Below are 22743 nucleotides of genomic sequence, written 5' to 3' on the forward strand. Positions count from 1 at the left end.
ACCTCCCACCCCCCACCCCTTCAAAATTCTCAGATCGTTTTTCAGAGTCCATAGTCTCTCATGGTTCACCTCCCCTTCTAATTTCCCTCAACTCCCTTCTCCTCTCCATCTCCCCTTGTCCTCCATGCTATTTGTTATGCAACACAAATAAGTGAAACCATATGATAATTGACTCTCTCTGCTTGACTTATTTCACTCAGCATAATCTCTTCCAGTCCCGTCCATGTTGCTACAAAACTTAGGTATTCATCCTTTCTTTTTTCTTCTTTTTTTTTTTTTTTTTACAGCTTTATAAACATATATTTTTATCCCCAGGGGTACAGGTCTGCGAATCGCCAGGTTTACACACTTCACAACACTCACCATAGCACATACCCTCCCCAATATCCATAACCCCACCCCCTCTCCCAACTCCTTTCCCCCATCAACCCTCAGTTTGTTTTGTGAGATTAAGAGTCACTTATAGTTTGTCTCCCTCCCAATCCCATCTTGTTTCATTTACTCTTCTCCTACCCCCTCAATCCCCCATGTTGCATCTCCTCTCCCTCATATCAGGGAGATCATATGATAAAATCAATGCACAGAAATCAGTTGCATTTCTCTACACCAACAACAAGACAGAAGAAAGAGAAATTAAAGAGTCCATCCCATTTACAATTGCACCCAAAACTATAAGATACCTAGGAATAAACCTAACCAAAGAGACTAAGAATCTATACTCAGAAAACTATAAAGTACTCATGAAAGAAATTGAGGAAGACACAAAGAAATGGAAAAATGTTCCATGCTCCTGGATTGGAAGAATAAATATTGTGAAAATGTCTATGCTACCTAAAGCAATCTACACATTTAATGCAATTCCTATCAAAGTACCATCCATTTTTTTTCAAAGAAATGGAACAAATAATCCTAAAATTTATATGGAACCAGAAAAGACCTCGAATAGCCAAAGGAATATTGAAAAAGAAAGCCAAAGTTGGTGGCATCACAATTCCGGACTTCAAGCTCTATTACAAAGCTGTCATCATCAAGACAGCATGGTACTGGCACAAAAACAGACACATAGATCAATGGAACAGAATAGAGAGCCCAGAAATGGACCCTCAACTCTATGGTCAACTAATCTTCGACAAAGCAGGAAAGAATGTCCAATGGAAAAAAGACAGCCTCTTCAATAAATGGTGTTGGGAAAATTGGACAGCCACATGCAGAAAAATGAAATTGGATCATCTCCTTACACCACACACGAAAATAGACTCAAAATGGATGAAGGATCTCAATGTGAGAAAGGAATCCATCAAAATCCTCGAGGAGAACACAGGCAGCAACCTCTTCGACCTCAGCCGCAGCAACATCTTCCTAGGAACATCACCAAAGGCAAGGGAAGCAAGGGCAAAAATGAACTATTGGGATTTTATCAAGATCAAAAGCTTTTGCACAGCAAAGGAAACAGTGAACAAAACCAAAAGACAACTGACAGAATGGGAGAAGATATTTGCAAATGACATATCAGATAAAGGGCTAGTGTCCAAAATCTATAAAGAACTTAGCAAACTCAACACCCAAAGAACAAATAATCCAATCAAGAAATGGGCAGAGGACGTGAACAGACATTTCTGCAAAGAAGACATCCAGATGGCCAACAGACACATGAAAAAGTGCTCCATATCACTCGGCATCAGGGAAATACAAATCAAAACCACCATGAGATATCACCTCACACCAGTCAGAATGGCTAAAATTAACAAGTCAGGAAATGACAGATGCTGGCGAGGATGCGGAGAAAGGGGAACCCTCCTACACTGTTGGTGGGAATGCAAGCTGGTGCAACCACTCTGGAAAACAGTATGGAGGTTCCTCAAAATGTTGAAAATAGAACTACCCTATGACCCTGCAATTGCACTGCTGGGTATTTACCCTAAAGATACAAACGTAGTGATCCGAAGGGGCACGTGCACCCGAATGTTTATAGCAGCAATGTCTACAATAGCCAAACTATGGAAAGAACCTAGATGTCCATCTACAGACGAATGGATAAAGAAGATGTGGTATATATACACAATGGAATACTATGCAGCCATCAAAAGAAATGAAATCTTGCCATTTGCGACGACGTGGATGGAACTAGAGGGTATCATGCTTAGCGAAATAAGTCAATTGGACAAAAGTTTTTGATCTTGATGGGTTCTAGCAGTTATGGAGTGGAGTCTTTTGGGTTTTCCACATAAAGTATCATATCATCTGCAAAGAGTGAGAGCTTGACTTCTTCTTTGCCAATTCAGATTTCTTTTATTTCTTTTTGTTGTCTGATTGCTGAGGCTAGGGCTTCTAGGACTATGTTGAATGGCAGTGGTGATAGTGGACAGCCTTGCCATGTTCCTGACCTTAAGGGAAAAGCTCTCAGTTTTTCCCCATTGAGAATGATATTTGGTGTGGATTTGTCATTGATGGCTTTTATGATATTGAGGTATGTACCCACTATCCCTACACTGTGAAGAGTTTTGATCAAGAAAGTTTGCTGTACTTTGTCAAATACTTTTCTGCATCTATTGAGAGTATCATATGGTTCTTGTTCTTTCTTTTATTAATATATTGTATCACCTTGATTGATTTGCAGATGTCGACCAAACTTGCAGCCAAGGAATAAATCCCACTTGATTGTGGTGAATAATCCTTTTAATGTACTGTTGGATCCTCTTGGCTAGTATTTTGGTGAGAATTTTTCCATCCGTGTTCATTAAGGATAATGGTCTGTAATTCTCCTTTCTGATGGGATTTTTGTCTGGTTTTGGGATCAAGGTAATGCTGGCTTCATAAAATGAGTTTGGAAGTTTTCCTTCCATTTCTATCTTTTGGAACAGTTTCAGGAGAATAGGTATTAATTCTTCTTTATATGTTTGGTAGAATTTCTCTGGGAAGCCGTCTGGCCCTGGACTCTTGTTTGTTGGGAGATTTGCGATGACTGCTTCAATATCCTTACTGGTTTGGATCTGTTCAGGTTTTCTATTTCTTCCTGGTTCAGTTTTGGTAGTTTATACATCTCTAGGAATACATCCATTTCTTCCAGATTGTCAATTTTGCTGGTGTATAGTTACTCATAATGTGTTCTTATAATTGTTTTATTTCTTTGGTGTTGGTTGTGATCTCTCCTCTTTCATTCATGATTTTATTAATTTGGGTCCTTTCTCTTTCCTTTTTGATAAGTCTGGCCAGGGGTTTATCAATCTTATTAATTCTTTCAAAGAACCAGCTCCTAGTTTCTTTGATTTGTTCTACTGTTCTTTTGGTTTCTATTTCATTGATTTCTGCTCTAATCTTTATTACTTCTCTTCTCCTACTGGGGTTATTCTTTCCTTTGCTGTTCTTTCTCTAGGTCCTTTAGGTGTAAGGTTAGGTTATGTACTTGAGACCTTTCTTGTTTCTTGAGAAAGGCTTGTGTTGCTATATACTTTCCTCTCAGGATGGCCTTTGCTGTGTCCCACAGATTTTGAATAGTTGTGTTTTCATTTTCATGAATTTTTAAAATTCTTCTCTAATTTCCTGGTTGACCCATTCATTCTTTGATAGGATGGTCTTTCACGTCCATGTATTTGAGTTCTTTCCAACTTTTCTCTTGTGGCTGAGTTCCAGTTTCAAAGCATTGTGGTCTGAAAATATGCAGGGAATGATCCCAATCTTTTGGTACCAGTGGAGACCTGATTGTGACCCAGGATGTGATCTATTCTGGAGCATGTTCCATGTGCATTAGAAAAGATTGTGTATTCTGTTGTTTGGGATGGAATGTTCTGAATATTTCTGTTACATATATCTGGTCCAGTGTGTCATTTAAAGTCTTTATTTCCTTGTTGATCTTTTGTCCCCTACTATTATTGTATTATTGTTGATGCATTTCTTTGATTTTGTTATTAATTGGTTTATATAATTGGCTGTTCCCATGTTAGGGGCATAGATACTTAAAATTGTTAGATCTTCCCATTGGACGGACCCTTTAAGTATGATATAGTGTTCTTCCTCATCTCTTATTATAGTCTTTGGCTTAAAATCTAATTTGTTTGGGGCACCTGGGTGGTTCAGTTGTTAAGCGTCTGCCTTCGGCTCAGGTCATGATTAGGGGTCCTGTGATCAAGCCCCATATCAGGCTCCCTGCTAGCGGGAAGACTGATTCTCCCTCTCCCACTCCCCCTGCTTGTGTTTCCTCTCTTTCTGTGTCTCTTTGTCAAATAAATGAATAGAATCTTTAAAAAAAATCTAATTTGCCTGATGTAAGGATTAGCATGGTAAATTGTTTTCTACCATCTCACTTTAAATCTGGAGGTGTCTTTGGGTCTAAAATGAGTTTCTTGCAGACAGCATATTGATGGGCCTTATTTTTTTATCCATTCTGATACCCTGTGTCTTTTGACTGGGGACAAATTTAGCCCATTTACATTTGGGGGAACTCTTGAAAGAGACAAATTTAGTGCCATTGTATTGCCTGTAAGGTGACTGTTACTGTATATTGTCTCTGTTCCTTTCTGGTCTGTTACTTTTAGGCTCTCTCTTTGCTTAGAGGACCCCTTTCAATATTTCCTGTGGTGCTGGTTTGGTGTTTCCAGAGTCTTTCAGTTTTTGTTTGTCCTTGAAGCTTTTTATCTCTTTCTATTTTCAATGACAACCTAGCTGGGTGTAGTATTCTTGGCTGCATATTTTTCTAATTTAGTGCTCTGAATATATCATGCCAGTCCTTTCTGGCCTGCCAGGTCTCTGTAGATAGGTCTACTGCCAATCTAATATTTCTGCCATTGTATGTTAGAGACTTCTTGTCCTAAGTTGCTTTCAGCATTTTCTCTTTCTCTCTGAGACTTGTAAGTTTTACTATTAGATGTCAGGGTGTGGACCTACTTTTATTGATTTTGAGGGGGATTCTCTGTGCCCCTCTGGGGATTTTGATGCTTGTTCCCTTCACCAAATTAGGAAAATTCTCTGCCATAATTTGCTCCAATATACCTCTTCCCCCCTTTCTCTTTCTTCTTCTGAGATTCCAATTATTCTAATATTGTTTCATTTTATGGTATCACTTATCTCTCAAATTCTCCCTTTATGATCCAGTAGTTGTTTATCTCTCTTTTTCTCAGCTTTTTTATTCTCCATCATTTGGTCTTCTATATCACTAATTCTTTCTTCTGCCTCATTTATCCTAGCAGTAAGAGCCTCCATTTCTTATTGCACCCCATTAATAGCTTTTTTTTATTTCAGCTTGGTTAGATTTTTGTTCTTTTATTTCTCCAGAAAGGGATTCTCTAGTACCTTTCATGCTTTTTTCAAGCCCTGCTAGCACCTTGATAGTCGTTATTCTGAACTCTATTTCTGATATCTTACTAATGTCCATATTGATTAGGTCCCTAGCTGTCAGTACTGCCTCTTGTTCTTTTTTTTTTTTATGTGAGTTTTTCCACCTTGTCATTTCATCCAGATAAGAATAGATGAATGAGAGAAAAAAATACTAAAAAGGTAGCAACAACCCCAGAAAAATATACACTAACTAAACTGGAAGAAACCTGAAACCAGGGGGAGAATAATGGAGGGGGCTAATATATGACTGGTGAGTAGAACACAGCCACAAACTTAATTTTGGGTGTATTTTGGTCTGTTAGAAGAAACTGCCTCCCAAAATTTTAAAGAAAGAAAAAGTTATATATATACAAAAATAAGGGTAACATGATGAAGGGATGGAATATGACTGTAAAGATGAACATTAAAAAAGATTCTAAAAAAGGAATTGATAAGAAGTTGGTTGAAAAAAGAAAAAACTTTGAAAGACTAAAGAATCACGGGAAAAAAGCCATAAATTCTATGTGCTATATTCCCGTAGCTCTGAAGTTTTACAGTTCTCATTGATTGGTGAACTTGTTTTTGGCCAGATGTTCGTGCTAATCTCCTGGGGGAAGGGCCTGTTGCCTGATTCTCAAATGTCTTTATCGGAGATGGAATTACCCCACCCTTGCCAGGGACCAAGCTATGCAATCTGCTCAGTTTTACTCTCAAGAGCTTTGTCCCTGAATGCTTACCATACAGCTTTGGAGGACGGGAATGAAAATGGTGGCCTCCCAATCTCGAGCTCCTTAGAAGCTGAGAGCTCAGGGCCCCATCCCTCAGTGAACCCTCAAAGAAAAGCAGTCAATCCCTCCCTTCTCCCTGATCTCTGGCCACACTCTGTGCTCACCTGGCCTGTGACCTAGCCTTTCTCTCTCTGGCACACAGCCCTGTTTGGAGTCTGCTAAACCCAGCAGATTCCTGCAGCACACTCCCATGCTGCTCCTCCTGGAGGAGGAAGGGGGTTCTCCTCAGATCTGCCACTTGTGGGGTCCCTGTTCAAAAAGCAGTAATCCAACTCTGCCTCAGATCATGGTTTAAGGTAAGCCTGAGCTGAGAGCCCCCTTCCTCGGTTCTGTCTCTGTAGCCAGCTTCCTTGCTCCAATACCTGGGAGTTCAGCCACACTCAGACACCCCTGGTCTGTTTTGTGACCCTGTGGGTCCTGAGACTACACTGTTCTTGTAGTGACTCTTAATCCACAGTACTTTTTTGTTTTTTATTTCATTGGTATCTTTTTCTCTTATATTTATTATTTCCTTTCTTCTGTTTACTTTGGGTTTAATTTGTTCTTTTTATTCTAGTTTAGGTGGAAATTCATTTCATTCATTTTGACCTTCCTTCTTTTCTAATATAATCATTTAAAGGTACAAATGTCTTTCTAAGCACTGAACTAGCTACATCTCCTATATTTTGATGTTGTGTTTTAATTTTCATTTAGCTAAAAAGTATTTCTTCATTTCCCTTTGATTTCCTCATTAACCTAAGGTTTATTTAGAAGTGTGTTGTTTAACTTCCAAATACTTAGGGTGTTTTAAAGATATTTTCTGTTACTGATTTCTAGTTTAATTCCATTATGGTCAGAAAATATACCTGTTTATCTACTATGATTTCAATACTTTTATATTTATTGAGACTTATTTCATCCCACAGAATATGTTCTATTTTGGTGACTGCTCAATATCCATGTGAAAAGAATGTACAGTTAACTCTTGAAAAATGCAGGGGTTAGGAGCTCTGACTACTATACAGTCAAAAATCCACATACAACATTTGACTCCCCTAAAGCCTAACTAGTGGTATCCTACTATTGGCCAGAAGCCAGATTATTAACACATCAACAGTTGATTAGCACATATTTTACATGTTATATGTATTACATATTGTATTCTTACAGTAAAGTAAGCTAGAAAAATGAAAGTGTTATGAAGAAAATACATTTACAGTACTGTATTTACTGGAAAGAAAATCCCTGTATAAGTGGGCCCACACAGTTCAAATCCATATTGTTCAAGGGTCAACTGAATATTCTTCTGTTTTCAGGTAGAATAGAAATACTTAAGAAAAAATCTATAAGTCAATATACATGATTATATGTCACACAGTTATACAAACAGGATAATATATCAAAATAAAGTGGGATTGATTCCAAGAAAACAAAGTTGGTTTAACATTTAAAAAACAACTGATAGGTCACTTTGTTTGATAATGGTTGGTAAACTCTTCTATATTTTTCATGATTTTCTACATTTCTGTCCTATCAGTTGCTGGAAAGAGTGTTGAAATGTCCAATCTTCTTTGTGGAGTTTCCTACTTTTTCTTTGTGTTTTATAAGTTTTGGACTCGGATATTTTAAAACCATATTATTAGCTGCATACACAGTTAGGATCATGTTCTTCTGATGGAGTGACACTCTTACAATTATGAAATGTCTTTATCTCTGTTATATTCCTTTTTTTGAAATCTAATTTATGTGATGTCAATATAGCCACTCCTACTTTCCTTTGTTTACATGATATGTGTTTGTCTATCTTCTCACATGGATTCTCTCTATGTCTTTATAGTTAAAGCTGATTTTTCTGTAGACAGTTTATAGTTGGGACTTGCTTTCTAACAGTATTTCTGCTTTTTAAATTGTAATATTTAAACTATTAACATTTAGTGTAATTCTTTTATGGTTTAAATTAATTTTACTACCTTGTTACTTTTAAAAAATTGTTTCAGGGCGCCTGGGTGGCTCAGTGGGTTAAGCCGCTGCCTTCGGCTCAGGTCATGATCTCAGGGTCCTGGGATCGAGTCCCGCATCGGGCTCTCTGCTCAGCAGGGAGCCTGCTTCCCTCTCTCTCTCTGCCTGCCTCTCTGTCTACTTGTGATCTCTCTCTGTCAAATAAATAAATAAAATCTTTAAAAAAATTGTTTCATTGTGGTTAAAAAAAAAAAAAGAACCCACATAACATTACATTTATTCTCTTAACCATTGCAGGTGTATAATTCAGTGTATGTAGTATATTCTCATTGTTGTGCAGCAGATCCCTGGAACTTTTTATCTTACAACCCTGAATCTATACCCACTAAGCCCTATTTTTCTCTCCCCCATTTCCTGTTCCCTCAGGCCTTGACAACTACCTTTATACTTTATGTTTCAATGCTTTTGACTATTTTAGATACTTCATATCAAAGGAATCATATAGTATCTGTTCTTAGATACTTATGTTTTATTTTCCCCATAATATTTTAATTTCTTGTCTTTGGGGGGATTAAGTGAACATTTTTAAATAACTTCATTTTATGTCCTTTATTACCTGTTATCCATACCTCTGTGTTGTATTTAGTTTTTTAGTTGTTGCTTTAAAGTTTACAATGTGCATGTTTAACTTATAATCTATATTCAAATAGTGTAATATCATTTTACATATGGTGTAAAAACCTTAAAATATACTTCATTTCTCCCTCCCACCCTTCATGCTTTTTTTGTCATATATTTTACTTCTATGTATGTTACAAACTCTATAAAACATTGTTATTATTTTTTAAACAATAAATTATCTATTAAAGATATACATTCATGAAAAAAGTCTCTTATTTATCCATATATCAGTCCTCTATGTATCCATCTTGTATCATTTTTTCTTCTGTCCAAAGAACTTCGTCTATTATTTTTTGTAATATATAGTTGGTTCCAATGAATTCTCTCAGTTTTTTCCTGAAAAAGCCTTTATTTTGCCTTCACTTTTGAAAGATATTTTACGTGATATCACATTTTCAGTTGACAGATTTTTTTCTTCAAAACTTCAAAGATTTTCCTCCATTATCTCCTAGTTAATTAGCTCCTGACAAGACATCTGTTGTCTTTCTTAACTTTGTTCCTCTGTACATAATGTGTCTTTTTTCTCTGTCTGAAATTAAGACTTTCTCCTTAGCACTGATGTTTAGCAATTTGATTATGATGTGACTAGGTCTGGTTTTCTTTATATTTTTTCTGCTTGATGTTTATTGGATTTTTAATCATCACGTTTACTGTTTTCAAGACATCTGGAAATTTCTCAACACTATTGATTCAAATATATTTTCTACTCCCATAACGTCCCTCTCCCCTTTTCTGTGACTTCTATTACATGTATATTTATTACTTGATGAAGTCTTATAGGTCATTTTTTTATTCATTTTTTTCTCTGTGTGTTTTATGTTGTATAGTTTCTATTATGTTTCTAGCTTCATTGATACTGTCTTGGGCAGTGTGTAATGTACAGTGTTTATCTTATCAAGTGTATTTAAAAGAATTTCAGATACCATATTTTTCATTTCTACATATTTGTTTAGGATTTTTTTAAATCTTTTTTTTCTCTCTCATGAAGTTCATTCTTTGCTGAAAAGCCTCCAGAACACTTTAAATCATGAGAGTTAATAAAACCTGTGGAAACTCTAAATAAATAAATATATTTGTTCGTCAAATAGGTCTAAATATTAGAAAGTTCCTCCTATTATAAGTCAGACTCACATGAAAGCCCTTTATAGGTTTGAAGACAATTATAATAGCTAATCAAAAGTTTTCTTTCCTCTTCCCCTTATGTGTCCCTTTCCCCAGACTCTCTGTCTTCTTTTTCTACACACTCCTTTAGGTATTTCTCTAGATTATTGGCAATCAACTTAAAGTAAAGGCTCAACATAGAACTCAATGCTACAGTCTATTTCAATTATATCCAAGTGGAAGAGGATTGTCTTCTTCCATATTCCAGACTAGTCACATGTAAATGTAATTTATGATCATTACTTTCCCCCCCCAGACTTGTTATATTGTGAATCACATTGCACTTGAAATAAACTAAAACCCTTTACCCTTTTTCACACATGTAGTTATTTAGTGATTTCTCTTGTATACTGTTCTTGTGGTTTTGAAATTTGTTCATTCTGATTAAATTTCATCTCCAAAGAGGCTCCATCAATTCTGTTTCTGTTGAGGCCAATTTTATCTCCAAACACTCCAACTAAGGTTGGTTCCTGTTATTTGTGATCCTTCAGATATCAAATACCATTGACAACACAGCCAGTTGCCATGTTATCTCAAAATCTGTTAATCTGTAAGATCCCTAAAATCAGGAACTGCTCTCTCTCTCTTAATAACCCCCCAGTGCCTATGTATCTGCTAAACATACACTATGTGTTCAATAAATGTTCTTTCTTTATAAATCCTGAAAGTTGAGTCATTTGAGGCAGGGGAAAATATTATTCAGAGCAGCCAATTTCTTCTCTTTGTGTCTGTTTGCTTATGTTTGCCTGCATTTCCCTCATATCAATGTTAATTTCATCCTTTCTCATGTAATTGACATTTCTTCTTGACAGAGAAGACAAGCAAAATAGAAATTAAGACATTTTACTTTCGTTCTGTCATTCATGCTATTTCATGTCATTCATCCAGATCAGTGATACAGTGTTTTACTTTGTCTTCTTGCTCCAAGTACAACTTCAAACAGTCTTTTTGGTTGTTATGAACAGTATATACAAGACTCAACTCATTCCAGTATTTTGCCTTCTTTACATTTGTGGTAGATTAAAAATAAGTAATTTCTTTGTGAATCCTACAAAGATGAGGGATTTATTTCTCAGAGTGCCAGAAACTGAGCTAAACTGTGAGTGCTTGAATCATAGAGTCCCCATGGCAATGATAAAGCGTGGATCCCTGAAAATCTTATGGAGCAGATTCATATGCCCTCAAACCTTTGGACTTTTAGTTTAGAGTGAAACAAACTTCTATCTGGTTAAAACCACTGTTATTTTGAGTCTCTGTCTCATGCTGCTGAACCTAACCCAAGGGATAGAACTAAAAAAAAAGAACAAAAAAACTTCTTTGTTCATCAACATTAGATCTGGAGTAGCAATTTTTAAGTAAATTTCTTAATTTTTAATGATATCATTGTTCTTTCATTTATGTTTGTCATTGAAACATTGAAAAAGGGATGGAGTTGGGATGCACAATTAACCAAGTCATGGGGAAGGTATGCCTCAGAAACACAGGAATTAAAGTCTACTGTAAGAGTTCTGAGGATTGAGGGAGGAGTCAAGATGGCGGGGAAGTAGCAGGCTGAGACTACTTCAGGTAGCGGGAGATCAGCTAAATAGCTTATCTAAAGATTGCAAACACCTACAAATCCAATGGGAGATTGAAGAGAAGAATAACAGCAATTCTAGAAACAGAAAATCAACCACTATCTGAAAGGTAGGACTGGCGGAGAAGTGAATCCAAAGCGATGGGAAGATAGACCGCGGGGGGAGGGGATGGCTCCCGGCGAGCAGCGGAGCAACGGATCAAAATCAGGACTTTTAAAAGTCTGTTCCGCTGAGGGACATCGCTCCAGAGGCTTAGCTGGAAGCCCAGGCGGGGTCAGCGGGGCCTCAGGTCCCGCAGGGTCGCAGAAGGATCGGGGGTGTCTGAGTGTCGCAGAGCTTACCGGTATTGGAATGGGGAAGCCGGCTACAGAGACAGAGCCGAGGAGTGACTCTCAGCTCGGGGTTGCCTTGAACCGGTCGCAGTCTCGGTCAGCTCGGAGCGCGGCTGGAGGCCAGGGTGACAGGAGTCATTGGGCGCTGTTCTCTGGGGACACACTGAGGAATGGGGCCCCGGGCTCTCGGCTCCTCCGGGCCGGAGACCGGGAGGCCGCCATCTTCATTCCCGCCCTCCGGAACTCTACAGAAAGCGCTCAGGGAACAAAAGCTCCCGAAAGCAAACCCGAGCGGATTACTCAGCGCGGCCCCGGGTAAGGGCAGTGCAACTCCGCCTGGGGCAAAGATGCTTGAGAATCACTACAACAGGCCCCTCCCCCAGAAGATCAACGGGAAACCCAGCCAGGACCAAGTTCACCTACCGAGGAGTGCAGTTTCAATACCAAGGAGAGCGGCGGAATTCCAGAGGAGAAGAAAGCAAAGCACGGAACTCATGGCTTTCTCCCCATGATTTTTTAGCCTTGCAGTTAATTTAATTTTTTTTTTCTTTTTCAATTTTTTTTTCTCTTCTGCTAAATTTTTTTAACTTTTACCGTTTTCTTTTTTAACGTTTTTTAAATAGTTTATCTAATATATATATATTTTTTCCTCTTTTTATATTTATCTTTATCAGCTTTCTTTTTTTAAATAGTTTCTTTTTTTTTTTCTTTTTGAACCCCTTTGTATCCCCTTTCTCCCCCCTCACAATTTGGGATCTCTTCTGATTTGGCTAAAGCATATTTTCCTGGGGTTGTTGCCACCCTTTTAGTATTTTACTTGCTCCTTCATAAACTCTTATCTGGACAAAATAACAAGGCGGAAAAATTCACAACAAAAAAAAGAACAAGAGGCAGTACCAAAGGCTAGGGACCTAACAAATACAGACATTGGTAATATGTCAGATCTACAGTTCAGAATGACGATTCTCAAGGTTCTAGCCGGGCTTGAAAAAGGCATGGAAGATATTAAAGCAACCCTCTCGGGAGATATAAAAGCCCTTTCTGGAGAAATAAAAGAACTAAAATCTAACCAAGTTGAAATCAAAAAAGCTATTAATGAGGTGCAATAAAAAATGGAGGCTCTCACTGCTAGGATAAATGAGGCAGAAGAAAGAATTAGCGATATAGAAGACCAAATGACAGAGAATAAAGAAGCTGAGCAAAAGAGGGACAAACAGCTACTGGACCACGAGGGGAGAATTCGAGAGATAAGTGACACCATAAGACGAAACAACATTAGAATAATTGGGATTCCAGAAGAAGAGGAAACAGAGAGGGGAGCAGAAGGTATATTGGAGAGAATTATTGGAGAGAATTTCCCCAATATGGCAAAGGGAACAAGCATCAAAATTCAAGAGGTTCAGAGAACCCCCCTCAAAATCAATAAGAATAGGTCCACACCCCATCACCTGATAGTAAAATTTACAAGTCTTAGTGACAAAGAAAAGATCCTGAAAGCAGCCTGGGAAAAGAAGTCTGTAACGTACAATGGTAAAAATATTAGATTGGCAGCAGACTTATCCACAGAGACCTGGCAGGCCAGAAAGAGCTGGCATGATATATTCAGAGTACTAAATGAGAAAAACATGCAGCCAAGAATACTATATCCAGCTAGGCTATCATTGAAAATAGAAGGAGAGATTAAAAGCTTCCAGGACAAACAAAAACTGAAAGAATTTGCAAATACCAAACCAGCTCTACAGGAAATATTGAAAGGGGTCCTCTAAGCAAAGAGAGACCCTAAAAGTAGTAGATCAGAAAGAAACAGAGACAATATACAATAACAGTCACCTTACAGGCAATACAATGGCACTAAATTCATATCTCTCAATACTTACCCTGAATGTTAATGGGCTAAATGCCCCAATCAAAAGACACAGGGTATCAGAATGGATCAAAAAACAAAACCCATCTATATGTTGCCTACAAGAAACTCATCTTAAACCCGAAGACACCTCCAGGTTTAAAGTGAGGGGGTGGAAAAGAATTTACCATGCTAATGGACATCAGAAGAAAGCAGGAGTGGCAATCCTTATATCAGATCAATTAGATTTTAAGCCAAAGACTATAATAAGAGATGAGGAAGGACACTATATCATACTCAAAGGAACTGTCCAACAAGAAGATCTAACAATTTTAAATATCTATGCCCCTAACGTGGGAGCAGCCAACTATATAAACCAATTAATAACAAAATCAAAGAAACACATCGACAAGAATACAATAATAGTAGGGGATTTTAACACTCCCCTCACTGAAATGGACAGATCATCCAAGAAAAAGATCAACAAGGAAATAAAGGCCTTAAATGACACACTGGACCAGATGGACATCACAGATATATTCAGAACATTTCATCCCAAAGCAACAGAATACACATTCTTCTCTAGTGCACATGGAACATTCTCCAGAACAGGTCACATTCTTGGTCCTAAATCAAGTCTCAACCGGTATCAAAAGATTGGGATCATTCCCTGCATATTTTCAGACCACAATGCTCTAAAGCTAGAACTCAATAACAAGAGGAAATTTGGAAAGAACCCAAATACATGGAGACTAAACAGCATCCTTCTAAAGAATGAATGGGTCAACCAGGAAATTAAAGAAGAATTGAAAAAAATTATGGAAACAAATGATAATGAAAACACAATGGTTCAGAATCTGTGGGACACAACAAAGGCAGTCCTGAGAGGAAAATATATAGCGGTACAAGCCTTTCTCAAGAAACAAGAAAGGTCTCAGGTACACAACCTAACCCTACACCTAAAGGAGCTGGAGAAAGAACAAGAAAGAAACCCTAAACCCAGCAGGAGAAGAGAAATCATAAAGATTAGAGCAGAAATCAATGATATAGAAACCAAAAAAACAATAGAACAAATCAACAAAACTAGGAGCTGGTTCTTTGAAAGAATTAATAAGATTGATAAACCCCTGGCCAGACTTCTCAAAAAGAAAAGAGAAAGGACCCAAATAAATAAAATCATGAATGAAAGAGGAGAGATCACAACGAACACCAAAGAAATACAGACAATTATAAGAACATACTATGAGCAACTCTACGCCAACAAATTTGACAATCTGGAAGAAATGGATGCATTCCTAGAGACATATAAACTACCACAACTGAACCAGGAAGAAATAGAAAGCCTGAACAGACCCATAACCAGTAAGGAGATTGAAACAGTCATCAAAAATCTCCAAACAAACAAAAGCCCAGGGCCAGACGGCTTCCCGGGGGAATTCTACCAAACATTTAAAGAAGAACTAATTCTTATTCTCCTGAAACTGTTCCAAAAAATAGAAATAGAAGGAAAACTTCCAAACTCATTTTATGAGGCCAGCATCACCTTGATCCCAAAACCAGACAAGGATCCCAACAAAAAAGAGAACTACAGACCAATATCCTTGATGAACACAGATGCAAAAATTCTCGCCAAAATACTAGCCAATAGGATTCAACAGTACATTAAAAGGATGATTCACCACGACCAAGTGGGATTTATTCCAGGGCTGCAAGGCTGGTTCAACATCCGCAAATCAATCAATGTGATACAACACATTAATAAAAGAAAGACCAAGAACCATATGATACTCTCCATAGATGCTGAAAAAGCATTTGACAAAGTACAACATCCCTTCCTGATCAAAACTCTTCAAAGTGTAGGGATAGACGGTACATACCTCAATATTATCAAAGCCATCTATGAAAAACCCACTGCAAATATCATTCTCAATGGAGAAAAACTGAAAGCTTTTCCGCTAAGGTCAGGAACACGGCAGGGATGTCCGTTATCACCACTGCTATTCAACATAGTACTAGAAGTCCTAGCCTCAGCAATCAGACAACAAAAGGAAATTAAAGGCATCCAAATCGGCAAAGAAGAAGTCAAATTATCACTCTTCGCAGATGATATGTTACTATATGTGGAAAACCCAAAAGACTCCACTCCAAAACTGCTAGAACTGGTACAGGAATTCAGTAAAGTGTCAGGATATAAAATCAATGCACAGAAATCAGTTGCATTTCTCTACACCAACAACAAGACAGAAGAAAGAGAAATTAAGGAGTCCATCCCATTTACAATTGCACCCAAAACTATAAGATACCTAGGAATAAACCTAACCAAAGAGACTAAGAATCTATACTCAGAAAACTATAAAGTACTCATGAAAGAAATTGAGGAAGACACAAAGAAATGGAAAAATGTTCCATGCTCCTGGATTGGAAGAATAAATATTGTGAAAATGTCTATGCTACCTAGAGCAATCTACACATTTAATGCAATTCCTATCAAAGTACCATCCATTTTTTTCAAAGAAATGGAACAAATAATCCTAAAATTTATATGGAACCAGAAAAGACCTCGAATAGCCAAAGGAATATTGAAAAAGAAAGCCAAAGTTGGTGACATCACAATTCCGGACTTCAAGCTCTATTACAAAGCTGTCATCATCAAGACAGCATGGTACTGGCACAAAAACAGACACATAGATCAATGGAACAGAATAGAGAGCCCAGAAATGGACCCTCAACTCTATGGTCAACTAATCTTCGACAAAGCAGGAAAGAATGTCCAATGGAAAAAAGACAGCCTCTTCAATAAATGGTGTTGGGAAAATTGGACAGCCACATGCAGAAAAATGAAATTGGATCATCTCCTTACACCACACACGAAAATAGACTCAAAATGGATGAAGGATCTCAATGTGAGAAAGGAATCCATCAAAATCCTCGAGGAGAACACAGGCAGCAACCTCTTCGACCTCAGCCGCAGCAACATCTTCCTAGGAACATCACCAAAGGCAAGGGAAGCAAGGGCAAAAATGAACTATTGGGATTTTATCAAGATCAAAAGCTTTTGCACAGCAAAGGAAACAGTGAACAAAACCAAAAGACAACTGACAGAATGGGAGAAGATATTTGCAAATGACATATCAGATAAAGGGCTAGTGTCCAAAATCTATAAAGAACTTAGCAAACTCAACACCCAAAGAACAAATAATCCAATCAAGAAATGGGCAGAGGACGTGAACAGACATTTCTGCAAAGAAGACATCCAGATGGCCAACAGACACATGAAAAAGTGCTCCATATCACTCGGCATCAGGGAAATACAAATCAAAACCACCATGAGATATCACCTCACACCAGTCAGAATGGCTAAAATTAACAAGTCAGGAAATGACAGATGCTGGCGAGGATGCGGAGAAAGGGGAACCCTCCTACACTGTTGGTGGGAATGCAAGCTGGTGCAACCACTCTGGAAAACAGTATGGAGGTTCCTCAAAATGTTGAAAATAGAACTACCCTATGACCCTGCAATTGCACTGCTGGGTATTTACCCTAAAGATACAAACGTAGTGATCCGAAGGGGCACGTGCACCCGAATGTTTATAGCAGCAATGTCTACAATAGCCAAACTATGGAAAGAACCTAGATGTCCATCTACAGACGAATGGATAAAGAAGATGTGGTATATATACACAATGGAATACTATGCAGCCATCAAAAGAAATGAAATCTTGCCATTTGCGACGACGTGGATGGAACTAGAGGGTATCATGCTTAGCAAAATAAGTCCTTCGGAGAAATACAACTATCATATGATCTCCCTGATATGAGGGAGAGGAGATGCAACATGGGGGGTTAAGGGGGTAGGAGAAGAGTAACTGAAACAAGATGGGATTGGGAGGGAGACAAACCATAAGTGACTCTTAATCTCACAAAACAAACTGAGGGTTGATGGGGGAAGGGGGTTGGGAGAGGGGGGTGGGCTTATGGATATTGGGGAGAGTATGTGCTATGGTGAGTGCTGTGAAGTGTGTAAACCTGGGGATTCACAGACCTGTACCCCTGGGGATAAAAATATATGTTTATAAAGCTTTAAAAAAAAAAAGAAAAAGAAAAAGAAAGGATGAATACCCTAGTTTTGTAGCAACATGGACGGGACTGGAAGAGATTATGCTGAGTGAAATAAGTCAAGCAGAGGGAGTCAATTATCATATGGTTTCACTTATTTGTGGAGCATAACAAATAGCATGGAGGACCAGGGGAGATGGAGAGGAGAAGGGAGTTGAGGGAAATTGGAAGGGGAGGTGAACCATGAGAGACTATGGACTCTGAAAAACGATCTGAGAATTTTGAAGGGGTGGGGGGTGGGAGGTTGGGGGCACCAGGTGGTGGGTATTGTAGAGGGCACGGATTGCATGGAGCACTGGGTGTGGTGCAAAAATAATGAATACTGTTATGCTGAAAAAATAAAACAATTAAAAAAAAAGAGTTCTGAGGATTTATTGAATTTCTTATTCTCATAATTATGATTTCTATGTCTTATTTTCTTCTAATATTTCTCTGGAAATCATTAAATCTTGTGTAGAGCACTAGACCCAATAGCACAAGAATTCAGTGTTATGTTTTCCTTTATTTCTTATGTATTAGCCTTGTTTCTTTAATATAGAAAATACTATGAGGAAGGAGAACATATCATATACTTCCTATAGTACTCATAGTATTGAGAGACCTATAAGGCATGAAATAAAATTGAATTATGTTCAAATATCAGATATTGAGTCACTGGAAATATTGTCATTAAGTTGGTTTATGTGTTTCCTTTATATGTATCCTTATAATGCTCAATGATTTTTGTTTATGACCTATTCATCATTTATAGTAATCTTTTCCAAAGTGTATCATGCTTTTATTATTCATTTGAATAGTTTTTGGTGATACTTATTATTATTTTCCCTCTAGAATTGTGAACATTATAAATGGCTACGTATAAGGAAGTCATCATAATATGTTGATTAAAAATTATATTTCCTTGAGGGAGGAATTACACATATCTAAGAATTTTTTAAACTATCACATAAAGTCATATACTTTTAAAGGACTAGGCAACATTAGTAATCATCTAGACTAACCTCTGTATAATACAGAGAAGTAAATGGAAATTCAGTATATTTTCCTCCAGCAAAATAAAATATAGGATTAAGAATATGTGGAAATCATGTCCTAATCAAAATTACACATTATTTAAAAAACATTTATATATATAATTCTGAGTTCATTCAAAATCTTTTTTTAAAAAAACCTCAACAGAATGAAAAGAGTTTTGAAAAATAGAATCATAAATGTTTTGGGTTACTTCTGGCAAATACTAAATAATCAGATACTGCCTCATGATTAATATGTTAAAATGTACTGCAGTAATGTTGATATTATGGCAAAAAACAAGCTTAGCTCATATTCCTGGTTATTATTTATGATTTTTAAAAAATCATCTTCACATCAATAATTGGTAATGTGCTAGAAGGTGCTGTGGGAAGATCCAGTCACTGTATTTGAAGTCAGGTAAAATAAAATCTGGTTTACAGATTTAAGCCTACTAGATATAAATGTAACAGTCAAGTTCATAGAAATACAAAAATTAAAAAAGTTTAAGCTCTTTTCCTTTTTACATGAAATTATTTCTTTTATGAGCACTATCTTGAGAATAACCAGATTGTAGTTTGGGAACTAATCCAAACAAGAGAGTGCACCTGAGAGCTATAAGGTTAAAAAATTAGGTTACCCTATGAGAGACTATGGACTCTGAGAAACAACTGAGGGTTTCTCAGTTTCAACTGAGGTTTTGGAGGGGAGGGGGGTGGGGGGATGGGTGAGCCTGTTGGTGGGTATTATGGAGGGCATGTATTGCAAGGAGCACTGGGTATGGTGTATAAACAATGAATTTTGGAACACTGAAAAGAAATAAAATTTTAAAAATTAGGTTACTCTTTTCTCTTTGCATTTTTCAAAACAAAAAAGAATTTTGACTCAATTTCCCTCTGTGCCTTTACTTTATTTCTACCATCCTACACCTTCTGCTTCCTGATTACCATCTCCTGGGGCTTTCCCTGCTCCAATGACATAAATCCTGCCATGGCTGCTCTAAGCCAGTGTTATTCTGACCCTTGTGTTTTCGTGATCTGCCAGGGATATTGCTTGTAGCAAAATTAATCTATTTTGTGACTTCAGGCACAGTTCAATTCATTAAATAAAGTTTAACATTCAGTTTCTGCCTCTGTTATTCCCTTTCCTTTCTCACAGACATCTCTCCTAATCATATTGCCTCCTCTAAGAACTTAGGTCTTCAGGGTTTTTTTTATTGTAGAGACTCTTTTTCTAGTTAAACAGAGCAGATATCCAGTTACTTACATCTTGACCATCTCATTCATACCAAGGGTCACATAGTTCTGCAGATTAACTCTTTTACCTATGGCAAAAAAAATGTTGGGCCTTGGTTAAAGAATTCTACCTCCTTGGAAAAGTGCTCAGGTGTCTTTTCAAGCCAATCAATTCTCCAATGGGTTTTCAAAGTTGAAGCATTTAAATAGACGAGGAAGCCAAGACTTTCCTTGATTCATTCTTCCTATTGTTTTCGCCCTAAGCTCAGTTCTGACTTCCTGGTAGTAGTCCCAATTTCAGACTCACTGACCTTCCTGGCTTTCCTTGTGCGACTTCTGGTCAGCTTTTTAATGTAAGTTACCCATCTTGCATTTGAGATCACCTTCCATCTACTGCACTGTCCTGCCCAGAACACCTAGCTTCCTGTCCTCAAGCCCCAAATTTCCAGGTAGGACTTAAGCAGAGAAGGTTACAGAATCTGTTAGGTTGGGGATAAGAGAATGAATGGTCCTAGAGAGAGGGAGGTCCAGGGTCCTGCATGTAATGCTGTGGTAATGGTGGTGACAGCGGTGGGATGATAATGATGGTTATGATCAAGATACTGGAAAACCAGAGTAAATTAATTCTGGGAACATTTAATAATAAGGTAGGATAACTGACAACATAAGATGAGAAAAAGAAAACAAAAACCACTCTAGTGGTGCAAGAATACAACAAAAACTCACTTATTTTGAGCTCTTAAGGATTAATAGTAATAACTACTTAGTGAGCAATTGCCAATGTGGTAGACAATTTGCTACCTTCAGGATAGAGCAGTGAAGGTGAACTATGTCTGCCTCTAGTAGCTTCTCACCTGCTAATGTGCTAGTAATGTTGATAATAAAAATAATATCTGTTGATGTTTACTGAACTTGTATTATGGTATTGAGGTATGTACTGTGCCCTATCTTATTTAATCATAGCATCACAACCTCATCTGCCAGTAGTGGATACCATTGTTATCCCCACTTTGCAAATGAGGAAGTCCAGGCTAGATTGTTTAATAAATTATATAATATATACAGGTAATAAATAGTAGGCCAGAATCTGAACCCAAGTTCTGTTTGATTGCATAGCTCATTATACATTGGGCTTTGAATGCCACAGGGTAATGCATAAAACAGCAAGTTCTGGGTGAGTTATATGGGGGGGGTGTCAAAGAACAGAGGCTACATGATCAAAATAATGGGAATTGGGAATGGGATGTATGGTTAGAAAACTTGATCTAAGACTGAGTATTACAATGGAGATAAACCTGAATTCTAAACTTTCTGGCAATGAAGTATAAAAGGGATCATAATATTTTTTTGAGAGGCAGTCTTCTTTAATCGACAAAAGCCCAACAAGCACATTAAATATTTCACTCATTCAAACATGTTTTTGGTGGGTCTGCATTATGCCTATTATTTTGTGGGGCAGTGGGAATAAATATAGTAAAATCAAGTTTCCTGTTTTGAAGTAATTTATAGATTAAGGAAAAGATAGCTATGTAAACAAATAGTATCAATATAATGTAATAAGGCAAGCAGTGGTGTTTGGGGAATCTGGAATAGGAGGTTATAGGCCATCTTGGAGAAGTCAGGAATGTTTTCAGAAGAGGTTGTTTCTGAGCCGAATTATGAAAACCAATTGGATTTTCCAGACAAAGAATGGAGGGAACATTCTAAGCAGAAAAGCCCAAATGAGAAGGCCTGCATATGAGACTCTGTGTTATTCTAGAACATGACAGAAGCAAGGTGTGAGATGAGGATAAGGAGGAAGGTGAGAAGCAGATTATAGAGAGCTTTTTATGTAATCCAAAAGTTTAGATATTACTCTAAAGACACTGGAGAAGGCATTGGCAATTTACAAGGAAGTGAATAATCAGGTTTTTGCTTTAGAAAGATAATCTTAAAAATTGTGGAAGTGAGAGTGCCCAGGTGGCTCAGTTGGTTAAGAATTCAGTTCTTGGTTTTGGCTCAGGTCATGATATCAGGGTCGTGAGATTGAGCCCCATGTTGGGCTCCATGCTCAGAGGGAAATCTGCTTAAGATTCTCTCTCTTCCTCTCTCTTTACCCCTTCCCCTATCATGCATGTGCATTTGCGCTCTCCCTCTCTCTCAAATAAGTAAATAAATCTTTTTTTTTAATGGCGTAAATTGATTAAAGATAATAGAGCCATAAATATTCAGCTAAAATTCCTTTGCAGGTATCAAGGTCAGAAATTTGAGCCTGAACCTAGGAGATAGACATGGGTAGAGAAAGAAGTAGATGTGAGAGGTAGCAGAGGATGATTTCCCAGGGTCCCATCTTGGGTAACTGGAGATGCCATTCACTGAATCAAAAGGAGTCTCGGATCTACGACAGTGTTAGTTTTAACAATGAGTTCCATTTGCCCATGTTGGGCTTGAGGTGCTAGGAACACAACCAGGTGAAGTTGTGCCATAGGCTCAGGAGAGAGACCTGGGACCAAGATGTATGTTTGGGAGTCGTTGATGTGCAGGTGGTAGTGGAAGCCACGTGAGTGAACCCTGGGGAATTCACTGTCCTCAGTATAAGCAATATTGAACCATGCAATGGACAATACTGCCCCAAATAGTTTCACAGATGATGTCAAAGTGTTGGTTATACCTACATTCACCCTCAAGAATAGGTGGCAACAGAACATTAAATCATGGTTATGTACAGATATTACTCCTAGAAGCTAAAATAATACAATTTAGATATGTAGT

This window comes from Lutra lutra, chromosome 6, assembly GCF_902655055.1.
Source record: "Lutra lutra chromosome 6, mLutLut1.2, whole genome shotgun sequence".
NCBI lineage: Eukaryota > Metazoa > Chordata > Mammalia > Carnivora > Mustelidae > Lutra > Lutra lutra.